Raw genomic sequence first — 22,476 nt, 5'->3', positions numbered from 1 at the left:
ATAGTATGCGTGCCAGGGTTGGGCTGTCAAAATGAAGTTTATGGTGCTATTGCCATTTTCAAGGATTCTAATGGTGTCTTGTTTATGTGAAGGACAAAGAACCAAAGGCTAAAAGCCCTTAAACCTGCTCTTTCCAGGAAAAATAAGAGAGCAGAATTCAAGCACTTTTAATTTTGAAATGCCTAAACACCATCAGTAAGAGACGAGGGATAATGGGAAATACAAACTGAAGAGAACAGTTCCAGGGATGACCCTTTGCATACATGAAGGAATGAGAATGTCACTTAAATCTTATTTTCTAAAACTGGACAGAAAACGGATGAGAGTGCGATGCCCACTGTATTGGAGGACGACGGAAGCAGGCAGTTCAAAAGATAATGTAAACAACAAGAGTAAAGAGATAATGTGCAACACTGCAGTGGAGAGAGAGAGAGAGAGAGAGAGAGAGAGAGAGAGAGAGAGAGAGAGAGAGAGAGACAGACAGACAGACAGACAGACAGACAGAGACAGAGAGAGATTGAAGCGTGTCAGTAAGAGAGATGAAAAGCCTTTAACTCCACCTAGTTTAGATATGTATGTGGGGAGGCTACAAAAAAGTAGTACATTACACGAGGCGAAAAAGATCTTTGTACAAATTCAGTAGCTGGACAGGGGGAAAGAAACATGGAGTTGAGGTAAAGAAAGCACAGAGATGCAAGAGTTCATCACTAAATGCAGCAGGTTGAGGGTGCCAGGGTACATACCAAGGTGAAGATGCCAGGGTGAAGGTTGCTAGGGTTAGGGTGCCACGATAAGGATGCCAGGTATATGCCAGGGCGAGGGTGCCAAGGTGAGGGTGTCGGGGTATTAATGCCAGAGTGAAGATTCAAGGCTGAGAGTGTCAGGATGAGGAAACCAGTGTGAGGATGCCAAGGTAAATATGCAAGGATGAAGGTGCCAGAGTGAGGATGTTAGGGTTAGGGTGCCAGGCTGATAATGTCAATGTGAGGGGTGTCAAGGATAGAATGCCAACGTGAATATGGCAGGATGAGTATTACAGGGTAGGGGTGACAGGTAAGTATTTCGGAACAGGAGTTCCAGTATCAGAGTGCTAAAGTGAAGATACTAGGGTGATAAAGACAGAGTGAGGGTGAGGATGGTAGAGTTAGTGTGAGGGTGACATGGTGAGAGTGCAAGTGTGCAAGCATTAAGATTTAGGGTGACAGAGTGAAGATTCATAAGCCAAGTAGAGGATGCCAGGGTGAGGGTACCAGGGTAAATGGGGTCAGTATGAGAGTTTCCAGTGAGAATTCCAGAGGAAGGATGCCAGGTTGTGTGGGTGCCAACATTTACTCAGCAAGTTGGCCCATATCGCTCTGCTTAAATTATGAAGTTGTGGACCCGGAAAAAACTAGATTAAAGGCCTTGAATGTGTTTCCATTAGTGTGTGTGTGTGTGTGTGTGTGTGTGTGTGTGTGTGTGTGTGTGTGTGTGTGTGAGAGAGAGAGAGAGAGAGAGAGAGAGAGAGAGAGAGAGAGAGAGAGAGATGGCAATATCACTCTTGTATGAGCTAATCTGTTTGATGTGGTTTATATTCTGTACGTGCCCGTATCTAGATGGTAAGAACTTGAACCTAACAGACACAGTAGCCTACTTTACATAACCCTCTCAGTACGGTGACGTCGTTTTACTAACAGTGTTAGTGTCGTCGGCAGATATTATTCACCTTAGACGAAAATCCAGATTGACGGGGGTGTTAACCCCGCCATCACTGCGAGATATTATCCCTTCATAGTGTTGTTGCTGCCAGATAATTTATTCAGCTTAATGAAGCCCTTTTGTAGTGACTGGGTAAAGAGTTATGTCAAGCTCTTACATCTGAAAGAGTATGTCATTCCGTGAATACAATCGCCATGGCCGAACAAGAATAAAATATTAAGAAAAAAAAGAAAAGTCACCGGACAGGAGTTAAGTTCCCTACACGGTGTGGCTGTAGGATTTGCCCTAAAGAAGCAGTCGTTTACCTGTTTGAATGTTTTTAACTTACTCATTACTCTCGTGGTAGGTGGGGGCCTGATGGGAATGGGAAAAGAGAGAGCAGAGCAGCTGTAAACATGATTGGTTTTGGGGGTGTGCAGAGAAGGAATGCAGTGCCAGGAGATATGACATTCCCACAGGTGAAGAGTGCTGTGAAGCGGCTGAAAAATGGGAAAGCAGCTGGGGTTGATGAGGTGTATGCAGAGACGCTTAAGTGTAGTGGAGAGAATGGAATTAAGTGCTTGTTGGAGATATGCAAGAAGGCATGGATGAGCAAAACTGTGCCAGCAGAGTGGAAAAAGGCTGTGATTGTACCCTTGTACAAAAATAAAGGGGAGCCAAGTGAGTGGAAGAATTATCGTGGCATAAGCTTGCTGAGTGTGGTAGGGAAGGTATATGGAAGAATTACTATAGAGAAAGTAAGAGAGATATCAGAAGTCCTAGTGAGTGATGAACAGGATGGCTTTAGGAGTGGCAGAGGATGTGTGGACCAGACATTTGCAGTGAGACAGATAGTAGAGAAGGCTTGTGAGAAGGACCATAAGGCGTTTATAGCATTCATGGATATGGAAAAAGCATATGACAAAGTGGACAGAGAAGGATTGTGGAAAGTTTTGCGCATGTACGGTGAGGAGGGTAAGCTGCTAGGTGTCGTCAAGAGCTTTTATGATGGTAGTGAAACATGTGTAAGGGTTAATGGGCATCTGCGTGAATGGTTCACGATCAATGTGAGCGTGCGACAAGGTTGTGTGATGTCCCCATGGTTGTTCAATATATGTATGGATAGGGTGATGAGAGTAGTAAAATACGAGTAATGGAGAGAGGGATGGCACTGGCAACGCATGGTGATGGATGGAATATCTCAAATTTGCTGTATGCTGATGATGCAGTACTGCTTGCAAATACCGGACAAGAACTTGGTAGGCTAGTGCAGAGTTTTGCTGATGTCTGTAAGCACGACGCCCTTCCCCTCACATAATCAACAAACCTCCACCCATCCACTATGGATTGGATGGATTGGAACATGGTGTGATACATAACTGTTACCCTGACGGTTCTTTCACTCCTATAAACAAGAGATACAGTTGAATCGATTCCGTGCCACGAAGTAGTTTTTGCTTAGATATTGCTTCCTCCACATTATTTTATTCCTGTGAGTGACCTCTTTTGGCGAAGTGGTAGGAGAAGGTTATAACTAGCCTCGTTCTCTCCAAAATCTCTTCAAAACCAACCAAAATTATCTGGTGATAGCGATGACAAAACACATACGCCCTAGGTTTGAAGGAATCGACTTGTAATCTGAAGTGTGGGACGAAGACATTGGGCGGATAATGGAGAGGGGGGGGGGATGGAGGAAAGCACCGGAAACATATAGAGGAAAGATAGCAGTGGAAAGTTACCACGAAGAAAGCGGGGAGAAATAAGGAAAAGAAAATAGACAGGCTGTGCAACGAGAAGCAAGGGAGCAATATGTAGGACACTGTGGCGGGTGGTGGAAAAGCAGCAAGAGTTGTGAGGAGAAAATGAAGAGAAAATCATGGGGCAAAGCTTCTGTGTCCCTCGCTTGTATTTCCTTTTCTATTGATATCCCCCCCCCTCTCTCTCTCTCTCTCTCTCTCTCTCTCTCCATTCTTACTGATAAGGGGATGTTTCAGATGAATCAAATTCAGCATAATGGGTAACTTGTACATTATTACTGGAGATCATATCCTTACCCAGTGATAACGAAGACCAAGGGTGTATCTAACACTGTACGTGAAGGAGTTTAGATTCGAAGGAGAGGGAAGAGGATGGAATGTACTGTAAGTAAGGCATGAAGAGGCGAAACAAAGTATTATGATTCTGCAGGTACCTTCTCGAAATCTTTTTAATTACGAGCGACCAAGCGTGGCAAAGCGATGTTTACATTCAGCTGAGAAATAAGCGTCCCGACACGACCCGGCCCTACCCGACACGACACGGCTCGACCGCAATGGTTTTCAGAGGCTAATAACTTTTCTACTACGTGAGATAGAGAAGAGATTCTTTCAGGAGGTAGTAGTTACATTTAGTTAATTTTGTTTTTATCTATATATTTACTATAACACCAAAGAAACCCTTTGGAATCCCAGCTTTCCAAGGTAATGTACCGAGGGCTTCAGTCGACATGTTCCACTATGGATTCAATTTAAAGCACTATGGAAGTGACACATGCCAGGTATGAGTTGTTTTTCACTTTCATATGTCGATTGCGCGCGCGCGCATGTGTATGCGTGTATGCGTGTGTGTGTGTGTGTGTGTGTGTGTGTGTGTGTGTGTGTGTGTGTGTGTTATAACGTCAAACTTCATTCTCAGTATTTACTCTTGGTAAAGTATTCGAGATTGCCATTAATATGAAAACTGTTAGACATCTTTAAATTCAACTTGATTAGTGACAGACAGCGTGGTTTTCGCCACGAAAGATCTACTGCTGATATACTCAGTCTCCTGACTCATACCATCCATCAGTCAACTGACCAACATGGAGAAACCCATGCAGTAGCCTTTGATATTCCTAGAGTTTTTGACAGAGTGTGGCGCCGTTCCTTTCTGTCCAAACCCCCTTGCTATAGCCTGTCATCTTTTGTTCCACTGATTTCCTCATATTTCAGCAACAGAGAGATAAGAGTAAAGGCAGATGATGTATATCCCAATTTCCATTCAATTAATGCCAGCATGCCACAATGATCAGTCCTGGTTCATATTCATGATCTCTTGTTTGTCATCCTTAATCCCATCCACTCACATGCAGATGACTCAACGCTTCACAGTTCCCTCACACTTAAACACCCATTCACAAAGTCTGGTATCTCAAACTCCCAACTCAGCACAACACTCTCCATATATCAAGACTTATTTTTCACTGAACTGGGACATTGTCTCATGTAATGCTATGAAAACTGAATACACCCATTTTACTAATACAGATATTGCCTGAATCCAATAATACCTTCATTGCAACCATCATCTCTGTCTCTAAAAGTGTTAAAATTCTTGATTGGTCCTCTCGCATTAGATCGCTTGCTAAAACCGCCTCAATGAAACTTGGATTATTGTACAGAATCCGAAACTTCTTAACTGACGAGACGTTAACTACTCGTATAATTTACAAGAGTCATGTAAGCTCTCAGGTTGAATATTGTTCACCCTTGTGGAGTGGAAGTGGAAAGGCTGCACTAAAACACCTGGACAAAATTCAAAACAAACCGATAAGAATAACTGATAACCCAACAATTATTTCAAATGAACTACCTCCACTACATGTACGATGGAATGTTGTCTCCCTTGCAATATTTTACAGATACTTTTGTGGTAAATGTTCAGTTGAAGTTGCATCCATTGTGCAGCCTCTCTACGCCTTCACCCACGTTATATGGTCATCTGGTAGCGCTTATGATTGGACTGTCACACTGGCATATTTCAGAACTTATGCCTATCAGAATTACTTAATTCCCGTAACTGCTTCTCTTTGGAACTCGTTTCCCCATATTAATTTCCCATTAACCTTAAACCTACAGCAATTCATGTACAACTGCTACAGAACGTTTATGAAAGGTGGACACCTGTAATCGGGAGTATGGATTTATTATTTTTTATTAAATTTGTTTTTCCTTCCTCTATTCATCTTTTAAAAGAAAATGATTGACTGATGGCTTTAAAGATGTATGGCTGGACTGAAGTTCCCTTGTCATTTATATCTCTATCATGTTTCAGTGTCGGCGCTGGAGTGGTGCCTTTTCTAGAAATGTTTTTCAACTACCAGACGATTTTCTCTCAGTCTCGAAGAATCACTTTTCAGTAAATGGTTTATATGGAAACTGCTTCTACCCTATTACAACGAAAGGTCTTCCCTCAAAAACAGTAAGTCATCCGTGGTTGGCAAGAGTATAATGATAAATACATCAGCATAGTACAGCAGGTAAGCTGTGTAACGTCATTCTATTCTTCTCGCACCACTAACAGTTTAAGTGTGTCAAGTATAGCGTCCATAAAAACCTTTAGGTTCGTTCAGACGCACTTATACAATATTTTCCTACTGCAGAACATGATTCCGGAAAACCTGCCATGAGCTTTCCGTACATACCTGGGGCTTATGTCCTTTTTTTTTTTTTTTTTTTTTACTGCCTCTCATATAAAATTCCTGTCTTCCATTATGTCATAATCTTTCACATGACTACTTACTTCAACAATACACAGCTCAGTCCTTCATCCTCTCTCAGTACTCTTGGTTTTTCTTCTCTTGATCTTGGTAAGATCACATCACTTCTCTTACCAAGTCAACTTAGGATAGGTGTTCCGAACCCACTCGAGCTTTGTTTGATTTTACTAGACTTTTGCCAGTGAATTGAGTCATTACTCCTGTTTGGTTCAACTCTGTTTTATGGGGAGGTTACTTTATACAGCACTTCTTAACATGAAGTCAAAGGCTTTGTGTCTCAGTAACACGCCTCCTCTTACAGTATGGCTTGTCACTATCACTTTGCTATTGGTACGACTGTGATAACTGCTCTTCCAAGCACTCTGTTCGCATCCTTCCCCCATTATAACGGGAACGCAGTACTCCTTCTAGCTCAATACACTTTTTTTTCCCTCGTGCACTTCAGTGCAAGACAGTCCTCCTGTGCACTACTGACCAACTCTGGGACTGTCGTCCTTTTCCTATCTATCCCACTACTTGACAAAGGGTGTAGGATAAGAGTCTCCATTCCAATCACTGTACATGGCAGGAAAGTGGAAGGACGTGACAGTGCTGTCACCTGGCGAATATCGAGCACACTAGATTTTTTTTTTTAATCGATCACAGAAAAAGGGAAAGTGTATAAGGAGATGAAATATCATACTGAATGGCTCTGTTGCATGATTTATAACAGAATCTGTGGAAAATAATGGTGTGATAAGGTGTATTGACAGTATCATCCAACCTAACAGTAGATCCACACTCCCTCCTAAGTACAATCTCTAATTTTTAGGGTATTTTTAGTCCTGTCGATAGAATGGTGACGTGTTTCACATTATTCAGTATTTACATTTATTCATAAATTTCTCCCTGGTGTTTTCTGAGCCAGGTGTGGCTGTACTGCCGGGTTGGCTGGGGCGGAATATCGTTCTGCATCACTGCCAGTACTGCCGCAACGATCCATGGCTTACTTGATATCGTCAAAAAAGGAGTAACGGTTGTCAGCGGAAGGGAGGGGAACGGTAGCTTGTAGCTATGTTGGTAAGATCTTACAACAGTTTTAAAGCATTTCTTCTGCTTTTCCTCCCTTCAGACCTGTAGTTCGCATTTTCGTTATATAACCAATAAACTGGTATCTGTTCTATGATGTATCTGTAAAGTGGTAGGTGGGAAACCCCACCACCTTCTTATCTGACATAATGCTGCCTTCTGGTGACTATTGTGAGTGGCATGTCAAATGGTTTCCTGTAACCCTGGGAACTGTTAATTAAGATGGATTATAACCATCTAATAGGACGACACCATAAATCAGGTAATATAAGGCCGTCCAACAGGATAGGGCCAGTTTACCACCGAAGGGTGGTTAGGTGTATTGTTTACTTAATGCTCCTCAAGAGTTTGTGAGACTGTCACCATTGCCTTTACTGTCAGGACTTAGCAAACTAATTTCAGAGCTCATCCTCTTGACAGAACAAAATAAGATTAGATGGCAGATGGACAGGGATAAATGTATACTGTAGAAATAGTTAAATAAATAATGCACCATACTTGCGGGAACTATTTCAACATAATGAGCTAGTACTCCACCTTCATATCGTGACGATCGACTCTTCTACAATGAGCTTCAGTAGCACATAGTTAGTTCCTGTGGTACTTACAGCGATTCATTATAAGAAATTTACAGTTCCTCCAAATGTAACTTTTTTGTACATGTAATAACTCCATAATATGTGAACATTTCCAGTCATTTTAGACTGACAGCATGGTGAACCTGATTCGCTATGTGGCAACATGGCGACACCACTACACGTTTGCATGCGTTGAGAAGAAGCCACAAGATTAAGGCCTGTCTAATAAAGCAAACAGTTATTATCAAGCCACAAACGTACCGAAAAATAAAACACACAACAATGAAATTTACGCCGGTGGTGACGGGGACACAGGGGAAACAACTTCTGTCTCGGAGTCTGGCCGTCCCTGGAATTTCCACTGCAGGTGAATGTGATCTTTATACTAATCGCTCCCACATGAACACGAGACTCTTATCATTTATTCGTCGTTTACTATGACCCACATTTCTCTAATGAATTGTATCCAAGCACATTATGGTTTCCCTTTTTCAGCCTTTCTAGGAAAAGATAGCAGCTGCGAGTTTACTGGCTTTGGCTTTTTCTTTCTTGCATCTTGCTGATGTGAGCTGGCAAAAACAAGAACAATAGTGCTGGTAAGATCTAGAATAAAAAAAAGTGAATGATGTGAATTAAGCAAATTCACAGTTAGGGTTCTTCATAGGACTTTCAGTAACATTGGGAACAGTAAAATTAAGTTAATAAAACAAAATTATCTTATAAACACGTGGGAATTTTTCTGGACCCTATGAAAGGAAAGGAGCAGATGTGGCAAAGAGCCAGAGAGAATAATGAGTTATGAGGCAATTGATATGAAAGTGACCCAACTGAGGGCCAGACGCCGTACGTACACAACGTATTAACTTAGTCCCTTCACCTCGATGACCTTCTTCTGGCTGGTAGCAGACGAGTTTCTTAATACAGTATTAGGAAAACTTCAAATCAAGGAAGGGTTTACTGACAACTATTTCCATCTGCTGCAGTTCAGTGATTTTAGAATACCTGTATAATATCCCCTGAAAGTGTTATGAAACAAAACAGGAAATACTTTATCAAACTGATGGAAGCAAACTTATAAGTGAGAAACAGTTCATTCTTTTGTCTTCAGTGATAAAACTAAACCAAAGTGAACATTATAATGAAAGAATACAACGAAAAATGTTATTTCTTTCAAAAGTTAATTGTTAAAAATTTTCATTACCTGGAAATTGTGTAAAAAACTAGGTAAGTAAGGTCCCCGAATCCAGACACAGAAACAAATTTAGGAGTAGTTTCCGGTGGCATCTATGATTTGCATTTGCACGAAGGACAAGGAAACCATTAGAACCATACCTTTAACCACTTCAGTATGGTGACCTCTTATAGTTTATTCCTGTTTCCAGACAAATTTATTCTTTGTTATACCGTAAATGGTCCAGACTGATGCCATCACTGCTATGGTCCTCCTCTAAGCTGAATGAAATCGTCTGGAGGTGGTAGGAACAAACCTGATAAGACATCACCCGATTTTGTGGCATAATAGCCAGGTTATTGATTCACTAACTAATTTACAATCACTTCTCTATCACAACTACGATTTACTCCTACAGGAAGGACAAACGAGGGAGAGTGCAGAAAATTGCCACGTTCCGTGTTTGTACTGTAAAAATTCAAGGGAGGATGTGTGCAGAGTCTTCCCATGTCCCGCATTCCACATGCGAATAGTAATAATTACGACGGAGACATTATCGTTGGTTTGTTATTACGCTTCGTTTTTCACGAAGAGGAATCAGGTTAGGTCAGTTCCGTCCGTCCGTTAGTCCATACGTCCGTTCATCCATTCCAAGCTGCATCTCAGAAACCATTTGTTGGAATTTTGTCATATTTTGTATGACTTTATGGTCATAGAGGAGGTTGCGAACTTTTGAAATAATCAAGATGGCCTACTTATAACCAGTTTTCTATTTTTAAAGCTTTAAATACTTTTCTATTTCCTTTACTGTAACAGACAGGTTCACAGGTTATAACGATGTGCAATATAAGCTCTCCGGGTTATGTAGAATGTAACATTCTTAACTTCCTGAATGAGATTTTTCCTTGATGTCGCCAGACGATTTTAATCAGGATAGATTTTACATTTCAGATTTGTGGAGTTTCATGTGCTGTATAACAATCACTGTCGCCTTGAATGAAGGGATTAATCAGTAAATAGAATATAATAACTTGAAGAGACTTAATTAGATTATGTGGTTATTCGTGACAAAGTAATTAATTTTCATTAATTAAGGTAGAGGATTGTGACGTTTTTCATGTTCTGTTTTACTGCCAGAAGACGATCTTTATTTTATTCAGGAAGGACCGCAATCAACATATCTAACTCCTGGCGTACCGAAAGTTTCCAGTTGTCATAAAATCGTTTGGAGATGTCAAGAATAAAATGGAAAATGACGCCATATTACGGAAGGGATTAACCATATAAGAAGGCTGTAGTGATGCTATATTGTTTTCGCCACAAAACAGTATTTATCAGATGAGGAGAGTCATTTCGAACTCAAGGGGTTAGATACAGCCTTTACATATGTTTACGGTATTGGAGGCATTACTGAACTGGTTCTAATGCCTCCGTAGTAGCAGGAATATAAAAATAAATAATTATTTTTAAATGGACGACTCCCTCGCTATTCTCGATATCCGGATACTGTTTAATTGACTTTTGGATAAACTTTTCAAAAGGAACAGGAATAGTCTTCATTAAGCGCTTCACTGCCCGCTGACCAAAACTGTCTGGTAACAGCAACAATAAAATACGGAAAACTGCAATCGTACTGAAGTGGTTAATCTACAGAAGTTCTCCACACAAAAAATAAATAAATAAATAAAAAAGGAGAACGTTGTTGGCAACGGTGATTTGTCCTGCTGATGGAAACGATGACATATTCCTACGTCAACTTTGTTACAAATTGTACTTGATATTTAAATCCCAGGCATGAATATCAATTTTGCTGTGTGTACTCCCTGTTATATGGAAACCCGCATCAGCGCCTTCAGCCCGATGACGTATTTTTTACTTTATTCTTGTCACCTTCAGACGATTTTATTCACTGTAGTAAAAACCTCTCATGCTGAAAGGAATAATGAAGGATGAATCTCAATTCTTCAGTTCTGAATGGCTCCCTTATGATTATTAAAATCGTCTGTGATGGCAAGAATACAATTTACGATGCGTCACTGGAATGAAGGGATTGATAACAGTGAACGATGGAAATTATCGTAACTGAATATCAAATGTAGTGATGCTTGTGACTGTGTAGTAACTGCTTTCATCATGGGAAAAAAGGTGTCCATGTAAATCAGGGAGGTGCACCGCTGCTATGTTAGTAGGCAGGGAGGTAGGTAAACAGAGGTAGGTAGGTAAGTAGATAGGTAAGTGGGAAGGTGGGCAGGTAGGCAGACAGGGAGATAGGCAGAGAGGCAGGTAGGGAGGTTGGTAGGTATCGAAGAAGGAGGGAAGGACGGTAGGTAGGTAGAGAAATATGTAGGGAAGGAGGATTGTAGGCAGAGGAGTACTGTAGGGAGGCAGGTAAGTAGTTAGGGAGGTAGGTAAGTAGGGAGAAGCGACAGGAAATGTATGATAAATGTTTATATGCTAAAGAATTAATTTGCACATTAATACTTCCTAGTGAAAGGGTGACATAGTCTAACAGAGAGGTTTCAAAACCTGACATTAGTGCATGACAAACACTCCGCTGCACACCTTAACGACCATACGAGACCTGGACTTAGGACCCCAGGGTGGCAACGTGCAACAAGTATTAATAGGTAAGTTTATCCATGTCGGCCGTTGCAGGGACAAATGTGGCCAAATTATTGTGATATAGAATTCATTAACTTGAGATGGTGAGAGGTGGCAGGTATATGGGAATACATAGAACCTACCAAATCAACAGACCCTCCACTTATTGTGTCTATCTATATATATATACCTAAGCTGCTTACCTCAAGGAAAGGGAGGTAGCCGAGACAGGACGACACACTCCTAATTTACTCATCCACTCGAACACATTCATTCGCATCTTACCCCCAAGGGGAGAAGGGACAGATCCTCACCGCACCACACCCCACGATGATCAACTGCGCAGTGCAATCAGTGACATCCGCAACAGGACCCGACAACAGAGCTGGTTTATCCCCGCCACAACATAATGGACCCATCCCCTTACCCGCACCTGACCTGATCAGCTGATCAGACCAAATGTGGGAGAATATTCCCTCACGGCTGCGTCATCATTTATTCATCCACTATTTCTTTCCAGTCATTTCTATCACGCACATCAACTCTTCCTTGCACAACAGACATCCCTCTCGCATCCAATGCTCTCTTCACATTGTCCATCCATCCTATTCGTGGTCTTCCTCTCAGCCTTACATCTCTCACATCAGACCTAGTTATCTTCTTATTGTGTACTGTATGTAAAGATGTACAACAAAAGGGATCTGATTACTGAGACGAGGTACCTACAGGCTATAAGGTGGGGGATGGGATGATGTTAGTGGGGATGGAGTGATTCAGACCCTTTAAAGAGAATAGGCCTTGACTGTTATCTGTGTAAAGTTGGCTAATGGAGAAGGTTAATTTATTGAGATATCAGTATGCCATGTACAAACTGTGTTGTCTTGGATACGGAGAAAAGCCCTACCTCAATGAAACAATGGGCTTGGCCCTTGTGTGGGTAAAGTTATACAACCAAAGGTTGTACAGTTACTGAGATATGTCATCCACAAACACTGCTACGCCATTGTCTTTCCTACAGCTCAACCACGGTTATACACTTGATGTTCTCATTATTACTTTCGTTAACGAGTCAAGACATTGGATAATATTGTTTTCATTCATCTTTTGATTTCCATAAAAATTTTCTTATCTATTTTCTTCACTTTCCCATTTTTGTTTTTCTGGTGAATGGAGGGAGCTTTTCTGTTTTTAAACACTCTCATTGACTTATAAGCTTAATACTATAGACAAATCCTACTTTTTTTTCTATGTCCAGCTCTGGGCATAGGCTTAACATCCTTTTCCCAGTGGCCCAGCAGTCCTAAGTACTTGACCTCCACATCGGCACCAACACTCATCGTCCGTACTGAATACGTGCTAGAGTTGTCTAATATAGGACTGGTGTACTGATACTACCGAAGATGTTTTTACGAAATTTCAGCAGGTCTGTGGTAGATCAGTAAAGTGTGCTTTAACGAAATTCATATCGGTAAACTGTTCCCTGCCCCAGCCGGGATTCGAACCAGAGTCCACATGGACTGCAGCCCCGTCTCTACTGACTCGGTCACTACCTCCCCCTAGAACAAACTGCATCGAAAGAACAAAGAAGTTTGTTACTTTTTTTTTGTTTATTTTATACAGTGTACCTCCTGTTTTAGCTCTGGTATAAAACAAGTAAACTCCAACATCCCGTTTTCTACGGTGGTGGTGTTTATTTGGTTTAATTCATCTCCAACTCCAGATTTTATTCCTTCAGTTTAGAGAAGACTCGGATAGTGAAGGTGTTGGCAATAATACCCATCGATTCGGTCAGAGTAATGATGACGTCAGACTAATTAATCAGGAAAACCTTCGTAACGAACGGATTAATGTAGTCTATAAAGAACCAATTCTCATATAGTGCATTAAGTTACAAGAGTATTTAATGTTATTTGATGGAATGTGAGGCACTCGTCGACTCTCTAATTAATTAATAACCGAATGGAACTATTACTAGAACGTATTCCGGAAATAATATCGGTAATTACTGAGTATGGATTTTCAGTATCGGTCTTCTTCTAAAGGAGGATTATTTGTTATTTGGTGGTGATTATTTATTTATTTTTTTTTTTTTGCTGATACTCCTCACTTTCCAACATTTCTCCCATCGTTTCTCCCATTCTTCATCTTATTTCTCTTCCTCCTCACTCTTTCTTCCGTTCTCCTCTCCTTCTCTTTACTCATTTATCACTCACTCTCTCTTCGTACTATGCCATTCTTTCTATTTCTTTGTCAGTTTCTTGTTTTACTCTCCTTTCTTACATTCATTCTTTCTTCGTGTATTTCCCATCAGTTAATAATTTCTTTCCGTTTCTATCTCTTCCGTTTCCATCATTGTCTTTGCTGCTTTCTCACTGTTTCCCTGCTTCATCCCCCCGCTCTGTCTGTCTGTCTGTCTGTCTGTCTGTCTGTCTGTCTCTGTCTCTGTCTCTCTCTCTCTCTGTCTCTCTCTCACTCTCTCTCTCTCTCTCTCTCTCTCTCTCTCTCTCTCTCTCTCTCTCTCCCTTATGTATAAAATTTTCTTTGCCCTTTTCTGTAGCCTATATTATTATTTATATATTACATCTGAATCAAAATATCATTTGCTTTCTGAGATATTCCTCACTAGTTACCATTCTGTGTATTGCCATTGTAGTGGTAATTTGCTTGCGTCTCTTCTGACTTTATCATTGTTACATTTACTATACTTTCATGCTTGGTTACTACCATATTCTCCTTCTTTAACAGTCTCTCTCTCTCTCTCTCTCTCTCTCTCTCTCTCTCTCTCTCTCTCTCTCTCTCTCTCTCTCTCTCTCTCTCTCTCTCTCTCTCTCTCTTTCACTCATTCAAGTCCCCGTTCCTTCATATTTCCTTCCACCCACTATATACCAATTCCTTTCAGTCTGTCCCTCCATCTCTCCATTCCTTCCTTTTTTCGCCTTATATCCACCCTTCCTTCCTTTTCCTCTCCCTTCTTTCTTCCTTTCCTTTTATTTCTTCACCATAATCCTCCACTGCCGGCCGGGGATGTTGATCGAAGCCATTAGCCAATTACGCTTATTACTGGCACAATGGCTTCATTAGAAGACTTTGTTGCTGTAGCCCCTGTACATTAACCTGGCTTAGATTTTTGTCCCATTTAGCTTACGTAGCTCAGTGGCAGAATAAGACAATACCATGGCTCTACATCCTTTCCACTGCACGTCTTCTTGACCAATATCCGATTCTGTTGCAACTCAAAATTTAAGTTGGAGAGATGACGATTTTGGGCCAAGTTAGAGTAAAACATATATAGTAACGTTGGTTAGAGTGGTGAGGAAGGAAGCACTGTACAGGGAAAGCCAGTAATTTCAATTTAAGAGTCTTTCCAGCACATGTTCCTTAATGATATAACTTTGCATACAACATTTAACTCATGTTTTGTGTTCTACTAATGTTGTTTGTATATTTACATAGACTGTACAGTGCAAACACACACACACACACACACACACACACACACACACACACACACACACACACACACACACACACACACACACACACACACACACACACACATACCTACCTACAAATATACATACTGTACACACAAATTTATATACATGTATACATACATACATATATTCAAACAAACATACAGGAATGCATGCATACATTCATACATACATACACTCATACTCGTAAATACATTCGCACACATATATACATGCATACACATATGCTGCATACATAATGAGAGAGAGAGAGAGAGAGAGAGAGAGAGAGAGAGAGAGAGAGAGAGAGAGAGAGAATTCAAGTGCAATGTGCAGCAATAAACTGGCAAAGTGGAGGTACTGGGAAGCCTCCTTAACAAACCAGAAAAGAAGCCTTGCCAAGGCACAGAAAACCCGTCCCTGGCAGTCATTTTAGTGCTGACGTATAAACACAACAGATATCTTGTCAAAGATGTCACATATCAAATTTGGAATAAATTGCATGAAAACTGACGACATTATGTCCATCTGAAATTTTAGGCCCGACACACCTGACATTGACCCCCCTACCGTCAACTAGAGGGGGTGACCCCGTGACGTTATGAGGCATGTTATACGATGCAGATTTGAATGATACACCGTTTGGTTTGGTTTCATATCGATATGACGATATTCAAAGGAATTGTGGCGATTTTTTTTTTTTATACATATTTTGGGCCTACAGCCTGGACCTTGGCCCAAATAGGTCCAAAATTTAATTAGGTGATCAGAAGGGCATAGCCCATCATCCCTGTAGTTTTAGTCAAAATCGCACCAGTAGTTGTTACCAGCCAGCCAGCCAGCCAGATAGACAGACAAGCAAACAAACAGACCAACCGAGCGAGAAAAAATACCCGTCCCCGAGCCCCTCCGGGGTGGAGACTGGTAACTAGAGTACGATCCCAAGCATCGCTGGTGAGCCGCCAAGCAGAGCCAGTCTGGGCAACAGAAGAGCAACAGGAGAGACTTTCTGTGCTGGAGGGGTTAGAAATAGCAGCAGAAGACACAACAGGAGAGACTTTCTGTGCTGGAGGGGTTAGAAATAGCAGCAGAAGAGCAACAGGAGAGACTTTCTGCGCTGGAGGGGTTAGAAATAGCAGCAGAAGAGCAACAGGAGAGACTTTCTGTGCTGGAGGGGTTAGAAATAGCAGCAGAAGAGCAACAGGAGAGACTTTCTGCGCTGGAGGAATTAGATACTGCCTCCATCAACTCCTTTATTCAGAGAGGCTGTTCCTCAGTTGAGCAAGTAGCAAATAAGTACTTCATCTGAATATGGGTTTGAAGGTTATCACCGTATTTACCTTGGCCACTCCTTTTGCCAACTACACACACACACACACACACACACACACACACACACACACACACACACACACACACACACACACACACACACACACACACACACACACACACACACACACACACACACACACACACACACATGGAATTGGCAAGACCTACATTTCTGAATGTTTTGCTTTTAAGCGGATAATCGCTGATAAACTGCATGATTAAGAAATTCTTATTCTAGATTTGATATAAAGTTGTTGACGAGTTATTACCAGTATTAAAGTACATATAATCACAGAAGCAGTTAATTATGCTAAAAAAATTAATCGAATCGTATTTATGGAAACACCTGGAACCTAACTTATTAGTTCATCCTCATGTAGTAAGATAAATTAAGTATTTTCTGAGGATGCACGCACTGTGTTTTGCAGAGGAATTGCACCTTTTATAGCATATTTTTTTCATTTCTCGATTCTACCATCAGACGATTTTATTCTGTTTGGGAAAGTTTTCTTTTATTAAATCGGCTAATAAAAACTGTATGCGCTGGTTGTAGGAAAAGGGCATTCACCATCCCCTCACTCGCTGTAGTGCAATATTATTGTGGCTATACTTGTACACTGAGTGACACACCAAATCGTTTCGTGTAATCCAAGAAACCATTTACTATGTTGTTCGGTAACCATACAGGTATAACCAAATGACGCATGGTGGTCTAGTGACTTGAAGCGCTCCAACCAGAAGGGGACCGTAAAGGTTTACAGTCTAGGAATAGTTGCTGTTTTTTGCTAACGGGATGTCACTCATGGACGAGTGAGGCTGGTCGCCCATGCCTTAAGTGCTGAGGCTGAGTAGCCAAGCTCTGGCTCCTTACCCTCCTGTTGAGGCAAAAAAAAAAAAAAATACTGGATGATGGATGACTGCAAACCTCTGCACTTCGACAAATCTCTCCTGAGTTGACCAAAATCCTCTGGCAGTAACAAGAACTTGCATCCTCTAAGTTACAGGGTTTACATGAAAACCAAAACAAACAATAAACACAAAAGCATGTAAAAAGAGGAGTCGATCCCTTGTACTACAACGACATTTTTCATGTCTTAATCTAACTACCACTGGGCGATTTCATTAATTTGGTGAAATTTTCAAACTGATAGGGTTGGATACAGTAGTCATCAACATTTCCATGAATAAGCTGATTTCTTAATAAATGTAAATTCGTCTGATACTTGAAAGAATGAAATTACCATGGCGGCCTAAGGCTGAAGTAGCTACCAATATATTCAATAAAAAAAAAAAAAAAACAATTACGTCACGATGTATGAGACAGTCAGGAACACCCATTATGACGGACGTAGCTATCAATGAAGTTAAAAAAAACAACAACAAAAACTTGCACTGATGGGCACAACATATGTGTCTTCTTGCAGCAGTTCCATCACTCGTGGATCAAATTCCTTAAAGTTTATAATTTGCATCTTAGTCTCCCAGCCGCACTTTGACCAACCCCGCTTAAGGCAGCAACCATTAAACACTTATGACATTTGTCAGTTTCATAAGTCATGCATCCCTCAGGGTCTTAACTCTGTTACATTGCTGTAACTTACACTCGGCAAAATAATTCTAGAGTTACCGTAGGTAGGGTAGGGTAGGGTAAGGTAGGTGTAGGTATACAAACCAATGGAGACACCTGGTCCAGTACAGACGCTGGTCATGCAAAAGAAAATCTCATACAAAAAACTAAAGTAACAAAAATAACTTTATCCTCTCTGTGATGTTCTCAGAGATTACCAGCCTTGTAGGACACTTACATTTATCTTGAGAGAAAAAAAAAAAAGATGTTTATCTGGGTTTCTTCAAAAATTATTATTTCATACTTCCCAGACTCAGTTCTTTTTACTTTTATTACAGATGGAATGAGCATGCCTTGAGCAATACTGCTGCATGGCTACACTAACTTCTGCCTGCACTATTGATGGAGGTGGGGGTCCTCCACTGGTCGATAGGGCCCCTAAGCCAATGGAGACGCACTTTTTCAAACTGAATCTAGAAGGACGTAAGCCACCTGGCAGGCATGACCCTACCTCGCCCCTCCTCCTGTTGTACTCACGGTCTAGTTTCCCTCAACGGTGGTGGAGGTTCCTTCAGCTGATCTTGTGCTACAATTGACCCAGTGGAGAAGCACTACGTGCGGACTTACTGTACACAGACTCGCGTCTGTTTGTAGTGGTTATGTGCGTCTCGTTTGGTGTTGTGAATAAGTAATTATTTATCAAAGTTATCTGCCGTTTTGGCAATATTTTCCTCTTTTTCAGATCAATGAGAAGTAAAATATTTGCCTCTTTAAGAAAAAATAAAGACCAAAACAGAAATGGCAAAGGCTATTGAAAAAGAAAACCTCCCAGCAAATGCCAAGCAGGCTAAGTGCTAGAAAACATTACTCTCAAGCAGACATAGAAGCTGCTATAGATGACCACAAAACTTGAGTGCATTTTTTTAGTGTCTGTATTTGGTGTTTTGATGTTAAATGTTTCAGTGCAAAGTAGAATGACATGGTCATAGATGTTAACATGCATTGCTTTTACACTAGAGTAAAGGATTACATCTCATATCATCCCGCACATAACCTTTTCACACCCTCTTAAACTACAGTTATTAATATCCACACCATTTTCAATATTATTTTCTTCCTAACGCTTGCAGGCTGGGCATGATTATACGGTCCGCAGCCAAGAAGCATGGTATACCAAAGGCTACACTCTGACACAGAATCACAGGATATCATCCCGTCAGTATGAAAATGGGACCAAAAACGTTACTTACTGATTCAGAGGAGTTGGTCTTGGTCAACTACATCAAGCTACAGTATCTAGTGACAGAGCTCACCCAGCGATCAAGACAAACATACTTCAGACAGTAGCAGACATTCTTGTGGAGGAAGAGGAAGGGAAGTACAGTATCAAAGGAATATGCCTCCATCCTTCACTCGTGGTCTTCCTGGAGAAAACTGATGGAGATTGTTCAAGAAAAGGCATCCAACCATCACCCTCAGAACACCTGTGAGTCTTACCATAGCACGAAAAAACGTCAGTGGTGCAGCCATAGGTCAATGGTTCAACGATGCCCTCCAGTATCTGACAGATATTGATGCCTTGGACTCTGAGTGACCCAACAAGAAACTTCAACATCGATGAATCAGGATTCTCTCTCCCCAGAACAAGGCAGGGTCCTTGCCATAACAGGAGAAAAGGCAGTGTTTGAGGAGTCCTCAGCACAACAGATCTAATATTACAGTTCTAGGTAGTATATGTGCAGACGGACGTGTACCTCAGCCCATGATCATCTATCCACGAAAGAGGATCAACGCAGTCATAAGTGAGGAGTTTCCACCAGATTATGAATTCACTGTCGGCAAAAGTGACAAAGACTGTATAACTTACGCAACATTATACGAATATCTATACAATTCATTCAATGCTTGGCTTTGTAAACAGAAGATTCAAAGAGCAGTTAGTCTGGACAGGCTGGTATGAAACACGCAACGGCTATTATACATTAGCAAGGACTCTGAATGAACAAACCATCATCCTCTATGGGCTGCCACCAAATTCCACACACATAATGCAGCCTCTTGATGTAGCAGTATTGAAAAGAGGGTGGAGGAAAACAGCTAAGGCATGGGAACATGCTCATAATGATGAACCCATAACACAAGTTAATTTTGCCAAGGTGTTTTTTCTTGCCTACTACAAATATGTGACAGCAGAGAACATAACTGCTGGATTTTCTAAATGCGGGTTGGTTCCATTCAATCCTGGCAGTCCTGATTGCTCAAAGTTAAAATCTGTTGGAGCTCGGACAGCAAATGATGTATGTATTTTTGAATGGGTCCATTAAGGAGGGAAGACAGAGATGTCGAGTCAAACAGACCCACTGCATGTCGTACACAGAGGCTCTCAGACTGCTCCTCTCCTGAATGTAACCACAGTTCAAGAGAGAAGAGAAACAGTCATATATGAAGGGTCTCTGTGATATGATAACTGAATTTAAGGGGTACTCAGGTCTCTTACAGAAGTACAAAACATTGCCATTTCATGGTACTGTACTGCCTTTGGAGTTCCAGAGGTATGCCCCTCCCAGCCAGAGGTCTTATTCTGCCAGAGGAGTTAGGTCTACAACAGGTGATGAAGTAGCAAGGCCACCTGATCCAAATGGCACACCTCTAAGTTCTACACTTGGACCTAATGGGATGACGAGGCCAAAGTCTTCTGACGCAGCAGCAAGCATTAGCCCATATTCTGCTGTTAATAAGTTCAACCCCGAAAGCAGACCAGGAAAAGGGCCTAAAGTAGTCAGGAATGTATTAGACTGAGTATGTGCAATTTCATCACATCATATGGTACAACAACTAAAACGACAGAACGAGCTGAAAGAAAAATAAGAACTGGAAAATATAAGGCGAAGGCTTGAGAAGACTAATAGGCCCGAGCCAACTTACCCTGAGCCTACACATCAACCCAAGTCTAAACCCAAGGCTAAACAGGTACAAGCTTGACAGCCCGAGACTGCAGATGTCATCTCATCCTCTGAAGATGAAGAAATTTGGCATAATGTTAGTATTCGTGATACCCCAGATAGTGATACCCCAGGTGTATATATGACGGCGATGGTGGTGATTTTGGCATCAAGCTATCCTTGACTGAGCCAACTCAAGACGACTGGATTGGAGTCAAGGTTAAGAAACAACAATTATCCGGAAAGGGAAGACTCCAGAAACCATCATTCAAGGTGTACACTGGAAGAGTCCAATCTTCTGACAGTAAGGGATGACGGTGTCCTTCATAAAGGAGGAGTCTGAAAGCTTTTTCTCCTTTCCAGCAGTTGAGGACATCTCGTACTCAAAGCTCCAGAGTGAAGTAGCAGTTCTAGAATCTTTGAAACCTTCAGTCCGGAACCACTTACATGGATTTCAGTTTCCTACTGCAGTCATGTTCTCTATCTTAGCCTATTTTTGTAAAGACTAAGCCTAGCACGAGCACATAGGAGTAGCAAGTGGTAAACAAAGGTTTGTTTTATATCAGTATAGCCTAATTATTGCAGATCAGTTTTTTTTTATTAACTAGTTTTGCTCAAGTTTTACTATTAATTTCCATACAAGCCTTAATCAGAAAATCAGTTTAATGTTTGAGCCTACTACTGAATACTTATATAATGTAAGTCTAATAATCTTTAAAAATTATGTATTCACATTCAAACTCTTTAGTTGCTGTCCTACCATTGAGTCACTGCACAGTACTGTATACTGTGGTGATCATACTGTTTTCTTTTAATTAAGTGTCCTAAGTCTGTTACAAATTATTTTGTTTAGAAGCAGTGAAATGTACAATGTATCAGCATGTAAAATAATTAATTGCTCTTGTTAGGCCAGATGCATAAGTGCTACAATAATATCTCCTAAATAATCAAATTACTCATACACACACACACACACACACACACACACACACACACACACACACACGTGTCTGCACTGGACAGGGGGCGTCTAGTTAGTTTTTTTTTTTTTTTTTTTTAGGAGATGCACTAGATACTACACCTCATATTTCATAAACTACTTGGGATATGCCAAAAATTGACAAATTCATCACAAATATAATAATCTGGCATTATATCTACAGAATTTCAGTGTAAGAGCTTCACACACTGATTTTTATACTAAAAAATTTCATACCTATTGCGTCTGCATGGGTCGATATTGTTAACTGATTTAAGTCCTTTAAGTTCCTAGGACTTCTTAACAGAAAAAGATCACGGATATATTTGATAGCTACAACCACACCTGCAATAGTGTATGTGGAAAGATATAATTATTTAATGAGAAAGGAGTGGGGTGCTCATCAGGGGCCCACCCTGTCTAAACTCTGGTCCGAATGAAGGGCCACTAGTGTGCAAAATTCCTTGTTCCTTACAACGGTACAAAAGATCGTGTTCCTAGGTACAAAACTAGCCGTGCCACACGATTCTTGGTGGGTCACCAAGGGATTGTCACCCCTCTCCCTCTCG

This window comes from Coenobita brevimanus, chromosome 27 (assembly GCF_032717465.1).
Source record: "Coenobita brevimanus isolate Jiangsu-jjx chromosome 27, ASM3271746v2, whole genome shotgun sequence".
Taxonomy (NCBI): Eukaryota; Metazoa; Arthropoda; class Malacostraca; order Decapoda; family Coenobitidae; genus Coenobita; species Coenobita brevimanus.
This window is presented reverse-complemented; position numbering follows the sequence as displayed.